The 23,662-nt window shown below is 38.6% G+C and overlaps 1 protein-coding gene across 4 annotated transcripts in view; it reads left to right on the forward strand.

Annotated features, from left to right (window-relative positions):
• The window catches only part of LOC127426722 (sorting nexin-29-like), a 150,086-nt gene that overhangs the window by 113,734 nt on the left and 12,690 nt on the right, over nucleotides 1-23,662 (forward strand). The gene's annotated exons all lie outside the window — the stretch shown is intronic.

Here is a 23,662-nt window from a genome sequence, read left to right on the forward strand (position 1 = left end):
ATACCACCACACAGCCAATTAGATTTTGCTTATGCTGTGTGTGTGTGTATACATATATGTATATCTATACACCAATCAGCCACAGCATTTAAACCACCTGCCTAATATTGTGTAGGTCCCCCTCGTGCTGCCAAAACAGCACCAACCAGCATCTCAGAATAGCATTCTGAGATGCTATTCTTCTCACCACATTAACTGTACTGAGCGGTTATCTGAGTTACCATAGACTTTGTCAGTTTGAACCAGTCTGGCCATTCTCCGTTGACCTCTCTCATCAACAAGGCGGTTCCATCTGTTGAACTGCCACTCACTGGATGTTTTTTGTTTTTGGCACCATTCTGAGTAAATTCTAGAGACTGTTGTGTGTGAAAATCCCAAGAGATCAACAGTTACAGAAATACTCAAACCAGCCCGTCTGGCACCAACAATCATGCCACACTCCAAATCATTGAGATCACATTTTTTCCTCATTCTGATGGTTGATGTGAACATTAACTGAAGCTCCTGACCCATATCTGCATGATTTTATGCACTTTTGCTGCCACACGATTGGATGATTAGATAATCACATGGATGATTGTTGGTGCCAGATGGTTCACGTTCAAACCGACTAACACCAGTATGACTGCTGATTGGACGCTAAGTGATACTATGGGGTAATTTTCGTTAAGCAATAGCCTACACAATAACGCAAGGCAGCTTGATTTCGTACTTAATTTTTATTTATTTTAACAGAAAATTCAAAAGGGCAATTAAAATGTGTGTTGTTCAACTTCTTGAAAGATGGCTTTTCAACAGCTGTGAAGGGCAACATCTCTTTGGCAACTAACTTACTTCATCCATGCATTCTCTCCATCATAGGATACCGGTTGGGTATTTCGTTGTCTGGGCAAATACATCACTTATTTTGGGTTGTTGCGGGTTTAATGTTGGTGTTTTATTACCTTTACTCCCAGGACCCAGTTTAGCTGTTTCAGAAGGGTAATGACTTTGAATGTGTGTGAATAAATTCATTCTGTTCCCTTCTAGGGCTGGGCGATATGCAAGAAATATGTTCACGATATTTTTATAAAAAAAAAAAAACAAAAAAAAAACACAATATCCAATTACATCATCAACCCCTCAGCTGAGGAATCTGTGAAGATTCATGCTTTAAAGATTTTGCATTAAAAATTTAATTCATTTATTTAAAAAACAAAAAACTTAAACCAAAGACAATTCTAGATTCAAACTGTACTTCAAACAAAACGAAAAAGCAATTAAAATAACGAAGAGGTAAAAAAAAATAAAATAAAAAAAAATAAAAAATAAAAAAAAAAATAAAATATATATATATATATATATATATATATATATATATATATATATATATATATATAACCACCTTTCCATTAACCATCATCTATCTATGACAACAGGCAGAAAATTACTAATACAGATTCAGATATAAAAACAATTATTAATGTAAACATAATTAAAATGATGATAATAATCACTGAAATATAAATCATGGTTCAAAGTGAATGTGTTTTTGTATTATTTTATGATTTAATCACAGATGTATAGGCTATATATAGAGTGACCCTGTAGAGTTGCGCTCACAAGGAATTGCACTGTGGAAATAAAGCGAACTGAACTAAGAGCTCCTTTTGAGCTGAGATGGTCTGAGGTCATTTGCAGCATTCTCATAGATGATACTATTCTTGCAAAAAAATTTCAGAAGACTGAAACAAAGAAAGAGTGAGAACCCTTTACAGATGCGTGTTCCAAGGGACTGCACACCTCCGAACCAACAGCGCATCAGACATTCGCATAGATGGCTTTTCTGTCATCTGTTCTTAAAAATATAATAAAATGTGTTTCTTCAAGCACGTGTCTGTGTGTCTAATAGCATTTCTTGTGTCATTCCGAATCTGAGACGTCTTACAGTTACCCACCATGCACATTATATTCACTACATGCAGTTAAACATCTTCTGTCAATATGCATACTTTGATGCCTGTGTAATTTGATATGTTGGTAAAGAACATCAGGCTTTCAATGCGTTATTTAGGTTCATTTATCATGGGTCACAAACTCTTCATTAGGCAACTATTCTTTATTTAAGACTATTCTATTCATTCGGCTATTGTATTGATGTTGGAATTTTTAATAATTGTCCTGCTGTGATATACAATTCTCAAAATAATATGATGGCTACTTCAGCACTTCCTGGACCAAGCACTCAGATCATACATTAAAATCTACATTCCTGTTTTCTGACTGACAGAACTCCACCACAAGATTACGCAATTTTGATATTACATTTTGACTGACACTTTCTTATTTAAAGCACAATACTCCACATCACCATCAATCTTACCACTTTAACAGTGTTGACAAATTTCCTAGGTCTCATCTCAACTGCTGAGCAGTGTGTGGAAGGGCCAGATTGCTCTCACTCTGGTATTATGTCATGTGGTCTTGCCCTCTGCCCCTGTGCACATCAGCATCATCAGCAGGGCAGCTCTGTATGTGCTAATGAGGATGGGCCACTCTGATAGGACTCTGGTACTTGCTTGTCCTTTTATTTTCCTCCTTGGTTTTGCTTCTCTTCACCCAGGGGCTTGTAATTGGCTTGTGGCATTGCTTGCTCTCGCTGCCTGTGATTTTGAGAGTGTGCCAGGTAGAGACAATGGCCCCTGCGCAGCCCTTCAAAGGTAGACTTTTTACAGCGTGAAAGTCAGACCTGATTTACCGAGACCAGACGGGCACTGCCAGCCTGCCTCCCACATCAAGGACAGCCAATAAAGAGTCAGTCAACCGCAGGGCTGGTGTTAAGACAGCACGTTTTGTACCTGTTCTGAGCACATTAGTTTTGCACTACCAGCAGTCAGGTGTTGTTCTCAGCTTCAAAAGCTAGTTATTTTTAACCTTACATCCTGTTTTTCTGTCTTGTTCTTAACATAACACCAAGGAGCGGAAAACAGCTGAGAAATTGTCAGTTAGAACAGGGGTTTTCAAAGGGAGGTGCAGCAAGGTGCTAGTGGGTCAGCCGAAAATTGCAAAAAAAAAAAAAAAAAAAAAAGAAAGTGGAACAAAGGTAACATTTAACAAGTTAGACATTATTACTGATTCATTTTGCTTTCTAAAGACTACAAATACATTTCAGCTAAATTTAAATTTGTACCTTTATTAATACATTTAGTTTTATACTAGTGCTGTCAGTCAAATACATTTTTTAATGCGATTAATTGCAGATTTTGAAAGTGCTGAAATTGGATTCTATATACACCGATCAGCCACAACATTAAAACCACCTGTCTAATATCGTATAGGTCCCCCTCGTGCCGCCAAAACAGCTCTGACCCGTTGAGGCATGGACTCCACAAGACCTCTGAAGGTGTCCTGTGGTATCTGGCACCAAGGCGTTAGCAGCAGATTGTTTAAGTCCTGTAAGTTGCCAGGTGAGGCCTCCATGGATTGGACTTGTTGGTCCAGCACATCCCATAGATGCTCAATCGGATTGAGATCTGGGGAATTTGGAGGCCAAGTCAACACCTTGAACTCTTTGTCATGTTCCTCAAATCATTCCTGAACAATTTTTGCAGTGTGGCAGGGTGCATTATCCTGCTGAAAGAGGCCACTGCCATCAGGGAATACCGTTGCCATGAAGGGGTGTACGTGGTCTGCAACAATCTTTAGGTAGGTGTTACGTGTCAAAGTAACATCCACAAGAATGCCAGGACCCAAGGTTTGAGGTTTGCACTGCCTCCGCCAGCCTGCCTTCTTCCTATAGTGCATCCTGCTGCCATCTCTTCCCCAGGTAAACGATGCGCACGCACCCGGCCATCCATGTGGCCAGGCCACCTTCTTCCATTGCTCCATGTTCCTGTTCTGACACTCATGTGCACATTGCTGTCCCCGTCGTTAGTGATCGCGTTCTGGGGTCCCCCATGATAGCGATTGCCTTCCTTGGGAGTTCCCCTCAGTAGTGATCACCGGGGGTGTGATGTTGGCTTTGGGGGGAGCTATTGCGGCAGTGTAATAATGTCGCTGGATACATCGCAAAAGTTCTGCCCTACTCCAACCAGTGTTAAAAACTTACACAGAGCTTAGTAAAATGTCAGAATCTAATGTCAAATTGGTAAATGCATTAATCATGTTAAAGAAAATGAAACGCGTTAGACATTTTTAATTTATCGCAGGCGTTAATGCGTTAATTTTGACAGCTCTAGTTTATACATCTAACAGTACTATAATAGTAGGTAGAATGAAAGGCCCTTTTCCAACATCGGGAAGAACATTATGGGATCAAAATCCCGTCAAAAGTATTGCGGTCACGGATCCAAAAATAATAAGCGTGAATCAAAATAACAAGTGTGAATAAAAAAATAATAAGTGCAGATAAAAAAATAATAAGATCAAAATAATAAGCACAGATCAAAATAATTAGCGCAGATAAAAAATAACAAGCATGAATCAAAAATATATAAAAATGTTTAAAAAATGCTGCAAAAAAAAACAACTGAAAAATGAAAGCAAAGTCATCATCATGTATTCCTTGGTTATATTACTGTTTTTTGTGCTCTCTGACAATTTTGCTCATATTTAAAAAAAATTGTACGCTTGCACTGTATTTTTCTTCGCTTTTGTTTCCAAGTTCTGCACTTGGTTTTCCAAAAATTTTGAGTAGAGTTTCATGTAAATCAGGGGGTGTTTTGCGTCCCTATTGATCCACTAGTTCTTGATCGACAGCTCCTCCTCTAGCCAGTCATTCAAAGAGGGGAGGTGATGTCACTCCAATGTGACTCTGACAGCTGCTGCTCAATATTATATTATTTGTGGTTGATAGATACGCTGCTTGTGTTTGTTTTGAGTATTTTCTGCCAGCTCTAGGAAACAATGTGTTGTCCGAGTAGGCCATTATCATAGTCCTTTAACACATGTATCGAGTCAGCTGAATTTAGTTAGCAGAGTATTTAGTTTAGGCATTATTTAAGACTTCCTTGTTTGTAGGTTATTGGCTGCATCTAAAAAAAAAAAAAAAAACAAGGCTGGGTTGGTATGGATGTTTAATGCATGTTTTTACTAGCTGTACCAGTGTAGTCGCAAGTTCAGAACCCAACTTGATCTGCTTTTCCATGTTGCTGAATGTGCCGATATGTACTGATCCTATGTTGGCATCATTGGTAGGGCTACATGTAGTTTCTTTTTCTACGATACTGCAGCAAAATCAGAAACAAGTGACCAAGTGTCCCCATGTCAATAAATTATGTAATAAAGTTGGCTTTACATTTGATGTTCTTTATTCACAATTAGTCGCAAATTTAGGGACCGTCTCTAAAGATACAGGCAACACTGGAGCATACATATCCAAAACATTTACAAACATTTCCATAACATAGAGTATACAACTTCAATAACATTTGAAGCAAATGACTTACAGTCATACAACCAACTCCAAAGTGTGCATGTAGGTGTCAGCAATAATGCACAACTTTTAGATTTTTGATATAATAATTAAAAAAAAAGTCCAATTATATGTAAGCATTTCTATATTCATCAGTATTGTAATAGGCCTTGGTGTTGGGATCTGGATTTTATTTAATGGAAAAGCGGATCAAGTTAGGTTCTTAATTCGTGACTGCATTGGTACAGCTAGTAAAAACATGCATCAAACATCCATACCAACCCAGCCTTGTTTTTTTGTTGTTGTTTTTTAAGATATGAAACCAATAACCTACAAACAAGGAAGTCTTAAATAATGCCTAAACTAAAGACTCTGCTAACTAAATTCAGCTGACTCGATACATGTGTTAAAGGACTATGATAATGGCCTACTCGGACAATACATTGCTTCCTAGAGCTGGCAGAAAATACTCAAAACAGACACAAGCAGCGTATCTGTCAACCACAAATAATATAATATTTAGCAGCAGCCGTTGGAGTTGCATTGGAGTGATGTCATCTCCCCACTTCGAATGATTGGCTAGAGGAGGAGCTGTCGATCAAGAACTAGTGGATCAATAGGGACGCAAAGCGCCCCCTTATTTACATGAAACTCTACTCACAATTTTGAAAAACCAAGTGCAGAACTTGGAAACAAAAGCAAAGTAAAATACAGCGTAAGTGTACAAAAAAATGAAAATATGAGCAAAATTGTCAGAGCACAAAAAACAGTAATATAACCAAGTAAAACATGATTTTGTTTGCAATTCTGATGACTGCTTTTTTTTTTTTTTTTTGCAGCATATTTAAAATGTGTTTATGTATTTTTGATGCAATGTCATCAACGTGTATTTGTGCTTATTATATTTTTATCTGCACTTATTATTTTGATTCACACTTATTATTTTTGGATCCGTGACCGCAATACATTTGACGGGATTTTGATCCCATAGAACAGTTACTGTTGCCGAACCATGCTCGTTGACGTGGTAACAGTTTCTTTTTCCACTGTGGTGCTGTGAAATCTGGATAGAAGTGGACTGACTCCCTGATGAGAAGTTCCTGACCTCTCAGGAAAGTACATGATCCAGAAATCGGTTTCACGCACGTTTTCAGACGTTCGGCAGCCACGCACCTACACTGAGCATAACGTTCAGAAGTTCACTGTTCTAATTTTTTCAGAGCCGAAAGCTGCTAACTGCCTTCTGCTGAAGTTTTAGCAGGAACTTTGACATGCAAATTAAACTGGAGTGTGGAAGCCCTGAGGGCTCCATTATAAGAACAAGAAAGTGGTGAAAGAAGGGTGCACTGAGAGCAGGCTTTTAAAGTGAAATGGCGATGGCTGTGGAGGTTTGATAACAACAGGGCTTTTGTTGGTAATCATCAGCCTGTTGAGATTAGCTGTCATGTAGTCGTTAATTCGGTTATTATTTTGTGAGAGATCGGTGGCAGTTTGTAGAAAAGGGGCTCCGCTCTCTTCCCTCAGGATACACGCCGTTACGCACAAATGCATTCTGGCGCTATCTGATCCCCCTCAGTCCGTAACAGAGCTTTGAGCAGAGTCTTTGAGTGTACTCAAACAGTTCGAATCATTCTGTTTGGAGCCACTTATGTGGGCTACTTTAGATTTATTGAGTGGCTTTTTTTATACACAGCTTTTGTGATAATATAGTTGGATGGATATTCACACAATGTAGGTGCAGAATATTTTTATATTCTAATATCATATGTGCATTTGTACTGAGAATTTCACTGAATGGCATAAGCACTCAATTGATAAAAGGAGTGGTACATTTTTTTTTTTCTTCAAAAAGAGCAAACATTAGCTCTCGTATATTGCACAGCATATGCAGTTTCCAGCTCAAATGCAGTTTTCCTCTTTCTATCATTGGTCAAATCTTGTTTCTTGATGTCTCTCGGTGGTGACGGTCCATTCTGTATTATGTCTGAACTGAATTGTGTAGAAGAACTGTGTTCTCTCTAGGCCTGAGTCTGTGGCACAGGAAATGCAAATAGCACCTCGGTTGGGGAAACACTTCTGCATCCTTTGAAAATGTGTGCTCCTGATCTTCTGTACTTGGGATGATGAAACAGAGGACTTGCCCTGTGTAATCTGCATCTAAAAGTCTCTCATAGCTTGTTTCTTCATTCATCTTGAGACAGCAGCTTGTGTAATTTCCCTTCTCCAGACCTTTCATGTGTCTTTCTGAAACCAGTGCATCACTAGGCCTGTTTTTGCATCTGCTTTGACATTTGTTCTATAGATCTTGAATTATTTTCAACTGTCACTGTTTTCCACCTTTCGGTGATTAAATTAAATAAAATGCTATGGTTGTTGGACAAAAATTCAAACCAGTTCGCTGTAAAAGAATTCTAGATTTTTACATTTTCTGAAGAAGTTGTGAGTGGTATCTGTCCGGCAGAAGTTGCCGCCGTTTTGTGGCTGGTGGCCAGGACATTGCTTTGAGGTCGCTAGGGTATTCTGGGTTGTTGCTAGGATGTTGCTAACTGGCCTAAGTCAAAAGAGCCCATCCCCATGTCTCTTTTAAAAGTAGATCTTTGGGATTTTTTGACCATTTTATTCTTTGCAAGAAAAAAATATCAGATTACAGTTTGAGGTATAATTCATGTCTGTAGCAGAAGCAGTGAAGGATAAGTTGATTTTCGGTTTGTTAAAAAAACAAATAAAAAATAAATTGAGCAATAATAAATACCTTAGCAAGTACTGTTGTAGTCTTGGTCTCTCATTCACATTAGCAACATTCTATAATAACATGTACCATATTTTCCGGAGCATAAGTCACTTTTTTTTTTCATCATCTGAAAGGTCCTGCGACTTATAGTCTGAAGCAACTTATATACATCATTTTTGGGCTACGTAACCTGCCAGTCAAATAAGCTGCACAATATAACACATATGCTTATACACAAACAGATGAAAACAGCACTCATAGTGATAGTAGGGTTTTAAAGTAGCCTATTCAGAGCATTATTCCTTTATAATGTGCTTTATGCAACCAGTTTAAATATTCTGTCCACCATAACATTATCTTTCTAACTTTAGACCGCTGTCAAACGCAACTCTTCACATGCCCACAAAATTATGTTTCATCACAATTGTAGTAAAAACATTCAGTCTGTTAACAGGATAGTGCATACTGTAGCAAAGAGGATTGCAAATATAAGAAATATCCACAGATAGACTGTTGCTAACATTAATGAATGAATAGAATACAACAGGCATACTACACTGCCTGGCCAAAAAAGAGTCGCCGTTTTGATTTAAATAAGCAGATACTTAAGAGCCTATGATTGGATCATTATTGCAGTGATGAATATGTTTCAGCTGGCAACAATTTTTTTAACCCTAACTGATGCAGTGTGTAGCTTCTCATTTCTTAAACAACCATGTCAGAATTGCATTATTGAGAGACAAAAAAAAAACAAAACACATATATGTTGCATCTCTGTATAAGTCGCATTGACAGAGGGTGCATGCGACAGGCATTAGGACCCGACTTCCCTTCAGCCGTTCAGCAGTATGTCAGACCCACTCCAGCATGAAGATTACCTCAGCATCCACGCATCGTATCACAGCGTATTTTAATCAGGAGTATTTGCTCAAAGTAATCGTATGTAATGGACGTATCCCATGGTCGGGGAAAAGATGTTACTGTGTTTCAAAAGGGGCAAATTATCGGCCTGCATCAAGCAAAGAAAACAACTATGGAGATTGCTGTAATCACTGGAATTGGGTTAAGAACTGTCCAACGTATTATTAAAACCTGGAAGGATAGTGGTGAACCGTCAGCTTCAGGAAAGAAATGAATGAAATCTTGAATGATTGTGATCGAAGATCACTATAGCGCTTGGTGAAATCACATTGTAAAAAATCATCAGTAGAACTCACGGCTATGTTTAATAGTGAAAGTAAGAACATTTCCACAAGCAAAATGCGACGAGAACTTACAGGATTGGGACTAAACAGCTGTGTGGCCACAAGAAAGCCATTTGTAAAGATTGGACTGTGGAGCAATGGAAAAAGGTCATGTGGTCTGATGAGTCCAGATTTACCCTTTTCAAAAGCGATGGGCACGTCAGGGTAAGAAGGGAAGTGCATGAAGTGATGCACCCGTCATGCATAGTGCCCACTGTACAAGCCTCTGGAGGCAGTGTTATGATCTGGGGTTGCTTCAGTTGGTCTGATCTATGCTCAGCAACATTATATGCAGCAATAAAATGAAGTCAGCTGGCTACCTGAATGTATTGAATGACCAGGTTATCCCATCAATGGATTTTTTTCTTCCCTGACGGCACGGGCGTATTCCTGGATGACAATGCCAAGATTCATCGGGCTCAAACTGTGAAAGAGTGGTTCAGGGAGCCACCAAAGATTCCTGACCTTAACCCCATTGAAAGTCTTTGGGATGTGCTGGAGAAGACTTTACGGAGTGGTTCGAATCTCCCGTCATCAATACAAGATCTCGGCCAAAAAAAACTCTGGACGGAAATAGATGTAGTGACGTTGCATAAGGTTGTCGAAACAATGCTATGACGAATGCCCTCCATAATCAAAGCTAAAGGCAGTCCAACGAAATATTATAGTATGTGACTTTATTTATTTATTTTTGGCCAGGCAGCGTATTATACTCACAGACTTAAATCTGTTTATTTGTGCACAGCAAAAAGTTACAGATGTAGCTTATTTATCACGTTTTCTTTCATGAAATATAAACAGACTATGAAAAGCTGTTACACACGATTACTTTGAGCAAATACTCCTGATTAAAATACGCCGTGATACGATGCATGGATGCTGAGGCAGTCTTCATGCTGGATCGGGTCTGACATGCTGCTGAACGGCTGAAGGAAAGTCGGGTCCTAATGCCTGTCGCATGCACCCTCTGTCAGTGCGACTTATGCAGAGATGCGACCTATCTGTGTTTTTTTTTCTCTCAACAATGCAATTTTGACCCGATGCGACTTATATTCAGGTGCAACTTTATTTCTGGAAAATACGGTAATAACATATAATAAATCATTAACATACTTTAGATCATGCTTATCAGATCAGCAGTTTCAGTACATTCAAATATGAATATATATGAAAATATAAAAATCTAACTTTCATGATAAACTTTTAAAATACTTTCATAACCATTTGAATGTCCATTAACTAATGTTAAGCGTTGTATATTTTAAGAATAAATTATACATAAATCATTACCTTCACATTTAAAAGATATCACAATGTGTTCATTTAGGGGCAGTAGTCACGTGCACACTCATGAAATACTGTAAGGTGTCACAAAGCTCTTGCGGGAACCCAGGTTAGATTCTGCAGTGCACTGTTCCTTGACCCCCATAACCATTTCCTGTCAGTCTAAACTGAACTATCAAATATATTCAAAAATATAAATTAAAAATATTTCTCAGTGAGATTTCTCCACACATTACACTGTTATGCTGTTGTACTGTACAGTGTCCTTATGTGTCTGAGACAATAACTTTAAATTTGGCCTGTATTGGTGAAGCATGCTCTTGTGTTTTGGGATCTTGGAATATTAAATTTGGTATCTTATTGTAGGCTGTGTCCATGACTCCTAGTGCTCTGGGCATGTCAGATCCCTTGGTGCTCAGCCAGCTTGACAGCTTCTTAACAGCTGATTTGTCAAAGGCTCGGAGGACAAACACACTAAACGCTCCCCAGCTTGCCCGTCAAATGTACCCTGAATACCAAGCAGAGGCATGCTGAACCAAGCCAACCACTGGAAGAATGATGACATCAAAGAGAGGCGACTGTCAGCACTCCAGTCAAACTGTCACCGCATAAGCTCCTCAGCTGTTTTTATTTTTTTATAGCAGGGTAGAACATCTCGTTAGTTTCAGTTTGAACTATTTCTATGCCCCTGTCTAAGCATTTGTGTTTGGTTCCATATTGCACTTTTCCACTTTTCTGAGTGTGTTTTTCCAAAGGTGCATCCGAAATCGCAGACCTCTGCACTATTCTACAGCAATTTGTAGTGTAAGTAGTGTGAGTATTAAGTTTACACTGTAAATGCAGTGGACTAAGAGTACCTGGATGATGTGCTTCTACCACTGAATAAACGGAGTATGGAATGTTGTATTCTTCATGCACTCAGCACTCGCTGCCTACCCTACTTAGTGGAAGGGGCAGAGTTTCCTGGCCACTATGCTTGCCTGAAAAACAATTGTAATCAACTGTGAATGTGGCAACTGCAAAACTTCTGCACACTACAACTGCTTTGTGATACTCTTTTAGCAGAGTCAATGCCAGGCACATGTGCCAAATATGCTCAAAGGCGTGGACTGTCCGTGTGTCTAGAAAAACTAGGCTGTACACGTACAGTCTGCGCATACTGTGTTGATGCCGAAATATGTTGCATGAACTGTGCATGAGACATACCGGCACATGAAAAACCAGAGTATACTTTGGGCTTAAGGCAGCGTGCTTACCAAGATTAAACCTTATAAGTGACTGATTTGAAACACTCTGCATTGGCAGCAGTTCTGCACACCTTATAAATAGTTCTTCATACAGAGATTGGACTCCTAATGGATTCCAATAGAGCAAAACAGTTAGGTTCCAGAAGTAAAAATCCCATTCAGCTTTTCCATAGACTAATTGATTTTCAATGGTAGCTTATAAACATTTCAAGACAGACCTACCTTGAGCTACAAGGTTGTTTATTGATGGTATATGCTTATGTTGAAGCCATCCGTCTGCGTTATTTCAACTTCATTCTTTAAATAGCGTGTTTGATAGCGGAATTCCTGGTTAATACCTACATTACCCATGGTACAGCAGAGACCACTTAACCAATCAGAGAACCGTGACCAGCAAAGACCACAAAATTTGTCCGGAGCAACCGTCCACTCCCATGATGCATTGTAAGTGACGTGATCGAGTCAGTCTCCCTTTACCCTTAAACTACTGATCTAATTGTACATATCGGAATATTTTACAATAAACGTAAAATATATTGTTTCTATACATATAATCAATAACCTAAAATCAATAGTTTGATAGATTCCCATTGTTTTTAATTCAATTTCATAATTCGCAATGCTTCATGAGATTGTACTTCAGCTGCTTTTCCACTATCGTGCCAAGGTTCCCATTGTGAAAGTGTGCCATTCTGTGCTCTGAGAAATGCATTCTGGGATTGCATTCTGACTCAAAATTTGGCCAAAATGAGGCAATGTTGGGAGGCTGTCTACCTTTTGGAGCAGCCTTAAAGTCAGTAATGTGCATTTCATGCCTTGAAATGCTGCCTATATAGGCAGTTCACAAGGTTTCAGAACAGAGCACAGGTGTTTGTGTTTTTTTATGTATGTGTATGCTTGTGCAGTATGTTTATTTTGTCCACCCATAGGTTGAGTGGCCATTGGAGGGATTTTATGAGCTAAAAGTGCGACAGAGGACCAGTGTGGTCAGGGAACTGGCTGCGTAGACGGTGTCAACATAGAGATAATGTGCACACCCTCCCCAGGCGCCGAGCTCACTCTCCCTGCTCTCAGCTGATAGCCTCACAGCAAAATAGGACAGTGGCAATGTGTAATACTTGCACACTGCACAGCATTCACATACACAGACATAAGTCTATGCACTTCTGCCTGAGTGATTCCAAGTAGGGGATTTAAAGATGTTGTGATGGTGTGTCTTTGTAATAAAATATTTTCTTGACTCAGTTTGATCTAGCTCTGTTCTGTGTATTAGGAACACAGTGCTGGAGACTGTTTAATTGCTGAATCAATCCTTTAGTCTGCCTTAATGACTCATTGGGATTTAAAACACCTTGTCAGAAAGTGGCAGTGGTGATTTATACAACAGTGGTTTGTAGTCTTTAAGCTGACGCTTTTATCCAAAGTGATTTACACTACACATTAGTTACTTGGATCGCCCCTTTCTGGATTCAGACCTACAGGCTTCCAGTTTACAGCACAGATCTATAACCACTACACTACATCACTCCAAAGTGTTCAAAAACCAGTTATCAAGGTGGTCTGATTAATTTCTAATGCCCAGTGGACACAACACGACTCAAGCTCGTCACCATTGATGTTTTGAGTCAGCGACTGGGCTGCAATGAGAAGTCTTAGATCTCACGATGAACGATCTTATTGTGTGCGCAGACCTTCGACATGCTGAGACATGTCCCAGACGCTATGACAGTTTTGAAAACATATTTGTCATCAGGTGTGAGCACTGTTCCGATGAGTGAGAGACTGTTATGAGCCAAAACCAATAAAATATAGAGTGCAAGAGGAGAGAAAAGTATTAGGAAGCAGAAGACTTCCAATAATTAGAAAATAAAATAAAATTTCACCCATATCTCCTTACCCGCTGCCTTTATTATTTTCAGATGTTTTTATTATTTTGTTCCTTTGCAGATTAGTGCAAATATGTTAAAACAGACACAAGCCATTCTTTCATGCTTGTTGAAAAAGGAGAGCAAGGTATTGGGTAACAGGAGACATAAATAATTAGAAAATAAATAAAACATCACCCACATCTCCCTACTCGCTGTTTTATTCATTTTCATCTGTTTTTTTATATGTTGTTTCCTTTGCAAATGGTGCCAATAAGGTCAAAAACGGGCGCGAGCTGTTCTTGAATTTCGTTATCTTAATTTTAAGATGCATTTTGGGTGATCCGTTTGAAACGGTGATGCTAAAGGCAGCTATAATGGCCGGTTTTCTCCAGTAACATGCAGATTTAAAGGGTAAGAAGCGTACAATTTCGCGCCGTGAGCAGCTCCGGTGGAAGACAGGGGTTGGGTCTTCAGATGACACATCTCATTTCTCTGACTCCTTGAGTTAACGAAACCCCAAATAAAACTCATGAGACACGCTTGTGTACAGAACAACATGTCTCTAACTGTACATGACATAACTAACAACTAGTTGTCCAGTACGGTTCCTTTCACACAGCACAGGCTTGCCGAGAATGCTGTTATGAGACCTGAAAATTTGTGGGTGTCAGGTCGGTTATAGAATGCAGTTGTCACTCTTGTAAATAACCGAACTGTTTGTGAACGTAATCGTATTAAGCACTCAAAACGGGTCTGACAACCGTATTCTGCTGCTTTGTGAATATGGCCTATGAGCAGCATGCATACCAAAAGCTCAGTTACACAGACTGCACTAAAATAACTCAGAGAAACTGTGCGCCGGTTTTTAGCGCTTTCTCGTCTTTTACTTCTTACCCCACACCTGGGGTGAAATGCTCCCTCACTTGGGGTAAAAGGCCCCCAAGGGGGGTTATATTGATATCATGTATATACCGGGGCAATAGTTATAGTGCACAATTTGTCAACTTATGCAAATATTTTTGAGTAACAAATTAAGATAATGCTTATTCAAAGTAACTACTTCAGAAAAGGGTGCATCATTTTTTACATTTAAGTATTCTATAAACAAATAAATCTCTATTGTGATTGGATCAGTCAATGTGAGCCTACTTTGAACATTGTTCCTAACAAATCTATTCCCTCCATTTAAGAAAACAATGTGTTTAATAGGGGCCTTTAGCCCCTGCAACAGGAGGGATTTTTACCCTAAATACTATCCTTTCACTTATTGGACAGTTATTGACATTTTTTGATATAATTACCTTGAGCAAAATTGAAAATGACAAATCAGTATTTTGTCTCAAAATAAATGTGATAATTTTAGGGATTCACAATAGCTACATAAATTTGCAACGTTTTAAAAAATATTAAATATTTGATCAAAGTACCTCAAAATCAAACTTTAGACGTTACGTGCAATGATCTAATGGATCAGAAAATGATGGTATGTGATGTATATGATGATATATTTTTCAAATTATCACTTTTTATTGATTCCAACAAATGAAACAGAAAAGCAATACATATATGCACAGAATCAACTTTTAACCCCCATTATTCCCTTTCCCCCACCCAATCCTCAACCCCACCCTGACCCCCAAAAAACATCCCTGTGGTCAAAGCCAAAGTACACACAATATATATATATATAAAATAAATAAATAATCACACATTTAAAACTATAAATCCCTTTCCACTGCCCCTCCCCGAGAGCCTTCCAAAAAGGTCAAATAGCTGCCCCACTTCCTATTAAATACCTCCAGGTTGCCTAGACTTCTATATGACATTTCTTCAAATGCTGCCACCCTGCCCATCTCCGTGCCCAACTCCCGAAATGAGGGCTCTCCAGCCGACCGCTATCCCCTAAGAATGATCTGTCTGCCAATCATAACACTGGCTAGGACCCAATATTTATCCCTTATATTAATGACCGCCCCATCGCCTAAAATACAGAGTCTGGGGCAAAATGAAATTTGAGTGCCCAATACGTTACACATAAAACTCTAAACCCTCAACCAAAATTCTTGGTTCTTAACACACCACCAAAAAACATGTGTTGTGTCCCCATCTTTGGATTGACATCACCAGCATTTAGGTGTGTCTTTAAGACCAAGCGTATACAATCTAGAGCAGTGTTTCCCAACCTTTTTTCTGCCACGGCACAGTTTTTACAATTAAACAAATCCCATGGCACATCTCTATACCTCTCTATACCTCTGTCCCACATAACCATTGTTGATAGTTTTCCTTTTCAAGAACTTCCATGTTTTCTGTCCATTTTAGTTGCGTGTTTACTCGTAATGTTTGAAATTCAGCTATGCAAAAAATGCTAGTCACGTAGGTACGGTAATGAGATCACAGGTGGCAAGAGTGCTAATTGGGTAATGAATAAAACAACAAATTTGCATCTTTTCTTATTTTTAGATTTGTTCTTGCAAATCAATTCTTGCAATGCCACAGCAAATAATTTTTTATTTATCTATTTATTTATTTACATGGCTCCAGACCCTAACATTTAAGAATGGTAGCACCGGTGTTAAATTCTACAACTGGTCGCACCAGCTATTGAGTTGGTCCAACTGAAAGAAAATTTGTTTTCTTTCACGGTGTCTTTCTTTTTATCAGGATCTTGATGATTAAAATACAGTCATCTGAAGACAAACAAAGCCTTTTTCTACAATCAGAGGGCATTAGAAAATATTTTACACAGAATACATAGTTTTAACTGTGGCATTTGCAATAAGATCATAGTAACCAAAAGTATAAGTAAAACCATGATTAGCAGTAACCATAAACAAATTATGGCATTTTTCATGAGAAAAACACATTCTGAAATTAAATTGTATTCTCTCACTACTATATTGATATAAATTCATGGTAAATATTTTTTAAATATCTGTGTTGTGTGGATTGAATCCTTACAATTTCTGTCTGTTCATTGTGCAGATTTCTCCTTTATTGCTTTTTAGTGCTGTTTAGAATGTTGGGGCCGTTTAATACCATTTTAAAATGGTTTAATCATTGACACATTATGGGCTTTCATAGAGGTTTTAAGAAAATAATCAATGCCGAATTTGTGAGCTCTGTTTATGATAATCTGCGCGTCTGAGCGCTCGAGACAAGTCCACGTGTAAATGCACGTCTCTGCGCTGATCTGTCCATTGAGCAGCGCTGACTGATCTTGGTAAAGCTGTTGCCATTTGATATTTCTCATACGGAACAAAAAAAAAACGACAGCACAATCAGAGAGTCAGCCAAATTTATAGTCGCACCAATGCGACCTCTTGCAAAGTTTAATCAAACTATTAGGAAAAATGGTTGAAAAATTAGTCTCAGTTCGGAGCCTTGATTTATTTTGTGGAATCTGATAATGTTCCACGGCACACCTGACAATTTTTGCACAGTGGTTGGGAAACACTGATCTAGAGAGTGTCGAATAGAATCAATGTAAAATCTTAAATTGCATAAGGCGCACCCTTGAATCTCTAGATGCAGACTTGACATTTTTTAGAATCCTAGCCCACACGCCCTCCTCCAATACCAAGATTAAATCTTTCTCCCATAATCTCTTGAGAGAAGTTGAAGCTCCGTCCCCCAGACTCTGAATTAGCAGGGAGTAATACACTGATGCCTCATGACCTTTTCCAAAAGCAGTAATCACAACTCCCAGAGTATCTACCGCTTTAGGGGGGTGTATGCTACTCCCAAAAATAGTACAGAGCAGGTGGCACAGTTGGAAATACCTAAAGAATTGAGACCTGGGAATCCCAAAATGTTGAACCATATTTTCAAAGGATCTCAACACTCCACTCTCATATAGGTCACCGAGCGTATTGATCTCCCTCACAATCCACTCTGTCCAGCAGAAAGGAGACTTATTAATACTTGCAATGGCATGCAAAATTTGGGCACCCCTGATCAAAATTTCTGTTGCTGTGAATAGCTAAGCGAGCAAAAGATGGCCTTATTTCCAAAAGGCTTAAAGGTAGAGATGACACATTTCTTTAATAGTCTTGCATGCACTGCTCTTTTGAGGTCTATCCACAGATTTTCGATGATGTTTAGGTCAGGGGACTGTGATGTATGGCATGGCAAAACTTTCAGCTTGCGCCTCTTGAGGTAGTCCATTGTGGATTTTTAGGATCATTATCCTGTTGTAGAAACAATCCTCTTTTCATCTTCAGCTTTTTTGCAGATGGTGTGATGTTTGCTTCCAGAATTTGCTGGTATTTAATCCATTCTATCCTCTACCAGTGAAATGTTCCCCTGTGCCTCTGGCATCAACACAAGTCCAAAGCATGATCGATCCACCCCCGTGCTTAACAGTTGGAGAGGTGTTCTTTTCATGAACTTCTGCACCCTTTTTTCTCCAAACATACCTTTGCTCATTGCAGCCAAAAAGTTATATTTTAACTTCCTCGGTCCACAGAACTTGTTTCCAAAATGCATCATGCTTGTTTAGATGTTCATTTGCAACTTCTGATGCTGAAATTTGTGGTGAGTATGCAGGAAAGGTTTTCTTCTCATGACTCTTCCATGAAGGTCATATTTGTGCAGGTGTCGCTGCACAGTAGAACAGTGCACCACTACTCCAGAGTCTGCTAAATCTTCCGTACGGTCTTTTGCAGTCAAACAGGGGTTTTGATTTGCCTTTCTAGCAATCCTACGAGGAGTTCTCTCTGAAAGTTTTCTTGATCTTCCAGACCTCAACTTGAACTCCACCGTTCTGGTTAACTGCCATTTCTTAATTACATTATGAACTGAGGAAACGGCTACCTGAAAACACTTTGCTATCTTCTTATAGCCTTCCCCTGCTTTGTAAGCATCAATTATTTTAATTTTCAGAGTGCTAGGCAGCTGCTTAGAGGAGCCCATGGCTGCTGATTGTTGGGACAAGATTTAAGGAGTCAGGGTATGTATAAAGCTTTGAAATTTGCATCACCTGGCCTTTCCAAATGATGATTGTGAACAAGCCATAGCCCTAACTAGCTAATTAAGGTCTGAGACCTTGGTAAAAGTTATCTGAGAGCAATCTTAATCTGAAATCTCTTAGGGTGCCCCAACTTTTGCATGGTGCTGCGTTCCCTTTTTTCTAACCCTAACCCTTACACTAATATTGCTTAAAATGTTGAAAAGAATGTTTCATCTTTAACTTTATGCCTTTTGGAGATCAGTTCATCTTCTACTCACTTAACTATTCACAGCAACAGAAATTTTGACCAAGGGTGCCCAAACTTTTGCATGCCACTGTACATAATTTTGGGTTCAGCCATATGGCTCGAAGCAACATTTAAATAAATGTCTGAATTAAACATTCTGGACACTTTGTCCATACCACATGCAAATGTGGGATAACAGGGTGTCACTTAACTTCTCCGGTTAGTTTGATAGATAGGCTTTGCAATGGCGAAATAGGGGCAAGAACTTCCTGTTCAATACAAAACCAGGGAGGGGCTCTCTCAGGTGGAAGCGGCAAATGAGCCAAATATCTGAGACCGAATGCATAATAATAAAACAAAATCTTGGGTAGGCCTAGCCCACTTTTGTCAGTCGGCCTATGTAACTTACTGAAGTGTAATCTGGGATGTTTACCATTCCAAATGAAGGACTTCGCTATGCTATAAAATTGCTTGAAATAAGAGAGGGGGACATCTATAGGGAGAGATTGTAGCAGGTAATTGAATTTTGGAATACAATTCATTTTAATAGCATTAACCTTCACACTCAGAGATAAATGTTATGAAGCCCACCTGTCCACATCACTTGAAAAACTTTTTATTAAAGGGTCAAAATTAACTCTAACTAAATCACACAAATTTGCTGGGAATTAAATACCCAATTACTTAATGCCCTGTATATGATGATATATTAATGAAAATTAAGGAAAGCTAAAAATGGGATAAATATGTACATTTCTCAGTAGAAGCTATTAATTTTTATACATTAATTTTATACAGGTTTTAGTGTGGTTACTTCAGCTTTTACCTTATATTCCATGGATTTGATCCTAGTGAGGAACAAACAAGAATTTATGAAGGCAGACACTGATGTGAAAATGTTCTTTTACTGACATTTTATAAATCGTATGATGATTTTATATAATCGTATGGCAAATTATTGTACATTCAAATTTAGTATGATTCCACACATTTTTTATTAATGAGACCCCTGGTGGGTAAACTTCATAGATTATCTTGATCTCACAAAGAATATATTCCACACTCACATTGTCTTCATATTGCTCATCACATTTATTTTCTCCAGGTAATCACTGACCATCCTCATGACCCACTTCATTGAGCATTTACTCCAATAAATTAAACGAGAAAATGTTCAAGTTTTTTCATGCTTTAGAGCACTTAGTATGTGATCCTCACAGCAGCTGGGATGCACAGATGTAGAGTGAGATGATACTGTACTACAGTGCCACAGGCCAGAATCCGAGCACAGAAACTTTGGTACTTTGAGAGAATACGAAGACATGGCACTGTCTTAAGGTGACAGGAAGACTTTGACTGATGCTTTGCAGCTGGTGCTCGTTTAAGGACAAACATCTCCATTAATGGTTCCTCATCTTGCCTTGTGCTTTCATTTGACTCTCTGCTGCACAGAATGTAAAAAGCAGTATGTCAAATGAGTAGGATATCCGAAAACCCAGTATTCATGTTACAGTAGGCAAACAATACTCTGATGTCATACTACATCTGTTGATGTTCTGAGGTGTGCAAACAGTGGACACTTTCTGTCCCATAAGACCATGAGGGGGCTGAGGAGCTGCCAGATTCTAAGTTGAAATATCAAATATAAAAAAAAGTCAGACACTTTAATTTGAATGGAACATCTCTTTTTAAGTGTAAGTGCTATAGGTAGCAAGAAAGTTGTTCCTTGTGGTTAAATTGTACTTATTTAACCCTGTAAAGCCTTTTTTTTTTTTTTTTTTTTTTTTTTTTTTTTTTGCAAATTGTTGATCATGTTGATGATATAGAGACTTTAGAAATTAATTTATCAAGGGGGCCTGGGTAGATCAGTGGTAAAATACACTGGCTACCACCCCTGGAATTCGCTAGTTCGCTAGTTTGAATCCCAGGGCATGCTGAGTGACTCCAGCCAGGTCTCCTAAGCAACCAAAGAGTCACATGGGGTAACCTCCTCGTGGTCGCTATAATGTGGTTCGTTCTCGGTGGGGCGCGTGGTGAGTTGGGCGTGGTTGCCGTAGTGGATGGCGTGAAGCCTCCACACACGCTATGTCTCCGTGGCAATGCGATCAACAAGCCACATGATAAGATGCGCGGGTTGACGGTCTCAGACACGGAGGCAACTGGGATTCGTCCTCCGTCACCCGGACTGAGGCGAATCACTATGCGATCATGAGGACTTAAAAAGCACATTGGGAATTGGCTATTCCAAATTGGGAGAAAAAAATAAAAAATGTAAAAAATATTAATAATTTATCAAATATGATCAATATTGAAAAATATAGATCAAAGAACATTTGGGTCCAAGGACAATGACAACGTGCTATGAACAAACTATCATACATACTTGATAAAAATATTGGAATTTGGACACAGCCTTTGTTTCTAGCACAAAACTTTGAGTGGAGGATGAGACTACCACTTCTGACCAGCTGCTTGCTGTGTACTGAATTATTCACAGAGCCTCCGCAGGTCCGTGTACATTTACTGACCCATTTGTTCTCATCATTGGCCTTTACAACACCTGGTTTGAGACATGAGTAACCATATTTTCTTGTGTGCAAGAGTCTGGAAGGATCTTTATGGTTCATATCGCATGGTCATTACAGTACCGGCTACCTGCATTATACATTATTGATTCTCCATCATTTGGCTTAAACAAAAGGTTGAGAGAGGCACAGAAATTGAAGACAGTCTGTTGTCTCTTCAGGCTTCTTGTGTGCAGCTTTAACTGAACTACACATTATCGTTGCATTAAAGATGACAGCCCCAGGAGGATCTGCCCTGTTCTCATTAACGCAGTGTTTGCCATTTCTGCCTTCACAAGTCAAAGTGAATAAATTATGACTCCTGGATTTTGTATGTATATGCAACATGCCTGGTATGTGTATGCATGTTTTTTCTTGTGCCTACAGCATGGAAAATGTGCAAGAGAACATGTATGAAATACTTGTGATCTCTCATGCAGGTGGTTCTTATGAAAACTTTAATTTTCACTTTAAAATCTTGCAATTGTGCAAGTGCTTTTAAGTGCATCACTTTTTTTTATATGTTTTTGGTATGGCCATCAGTGTTAGTGTCTTTATGCATGTGGTCAATTAAATATGCTTAATGCCATTTTTTTAATGCTGTTATATAATGTATGTAATTTTATATTATAACTGCTTTATTCTGCCTATGTGATTACTAAAAACTGATCAAAAGATTTGGAGCTGATTGGTCCTGATCGGAGCCACAGCGCAAGTGTCACACACATACACACTCACACACACAATGCATGCATTTCTTATTTTACACAAGTAAGATTACGGTCGTAAAGTGTGGGAAATGTTGTTTTATTGTCGAATTACTGCATTACCTTGTTTGCACTTCCCTGCATTTTGATGCACTTTGCGAATGCTATTTTTGTGAGTGATACAAGTTAAAAGCATTATGGCTTTAATCTGTTCAATGTCTGTATATATATGCAAATATATTCCACTGTGAGTGTCATCCACACAAATTGCTTAAAGCAATAATTACACATAGTATTTACATAGGTTTCCCCCCCCCCTTAAAAGCACTTTAACCCATTAACTATAAATAAGATTAATCGCAATAAAATATTTTTATCAGTTGAGAGTCCTAGATTTTGGAAATCCTGTTTGGCAAATTGTGGTGGTCAGTGATTAATTTTATTGCTTTACTAAAAAATAGAATGAATATTAACTGTGGGTAAATAAGTACCAGTTTTTATTTGTAGGATGAATGAGACTATTTCTCCATGCAAAAAGCAATGTTAAACATACCACCACTTTGTTCGTACCCTGAACAACCTTCAGTACAGCGGTCAACGTGATAAATCACCCCTTGCTCTCCTCTTTCAGTCATAACTGTTTAATTCTCATGAAGAATATGATTGATTGTGTTGTGCTTCACTGTACCAGCTTGAACCACACTCGCACTTTGTTGTCTTCTGAAAACATGTCCCTTTCGTTCAAGTCTTTGCACATGTCCATATATGCTGCACATATGATTCTACAAGAGAGAATGCAAACACAATTCTCTGTAGACCACCAGCTAGCTAAAGCCATCCCTTCATACAGACAATAGCTTGTGAAAATGGAGGAGCACACCAGCAAGTGATTATTGGCTGTGATGGCAGCGTCTGGCAGTGATTTCTGTGTCTCATCACTCTCGAAGAGAGGCGATCAAGCAGAACTGTGCTTGAGGAATTTGGAGAGAAGCCTGTCATTTAAGAAAAGTAACAATACTGGCCCAAAGACAGAAACCTGAAAAAACAATTTGCAAAGAAACACTCCACTCTCTTAAAAGATCACTAGGCACTTTGTTGGTTTTGTCTCAAGTTGTTTGCTTGAATTGCAGGCCAATGTTTGTGTTAACAACTCATAAGAAAATCTTATTTAAGCTGTACACATTAAAGGCTTAAAACATCAGTTTTAGTATCTTGTCATCCTGATAGAATCCAATTAGGAGCATAATAACGTCCTCAGACTAGGAATGAGTTAGAAGTAAGCCTTTTTACTTAAAACAAAGAGAACAAGTGTCTTTTGAAACTGTCTTTGTTTCTTTTTTGTCTGCATCACATACAGTAGCAAAATCTCCATTATTGATCTTTTTTTTTTTTTTTTTTTTTTTTTTACAATTTATCCTTTTAGATAT

The sequence above is a fragment of the Myxocyprinus asiaticus genome, chromosome 36, assembly GCF_019703515.2.
Source record: "Myxocyprinus asiaticus isolate MX2 ecotype Aquarium Trade chromosome 36, UBuf_Myxa_2, whole genome shotgun sequence".
Taxonomy (NCBI): domain Eukaryota; kingdom Metazoa; phylum Chordata; class Actinopteri; order Cypriniformes; family Catostomidae; genus Myxocyprinus; species Myxocyprinus asiaticus.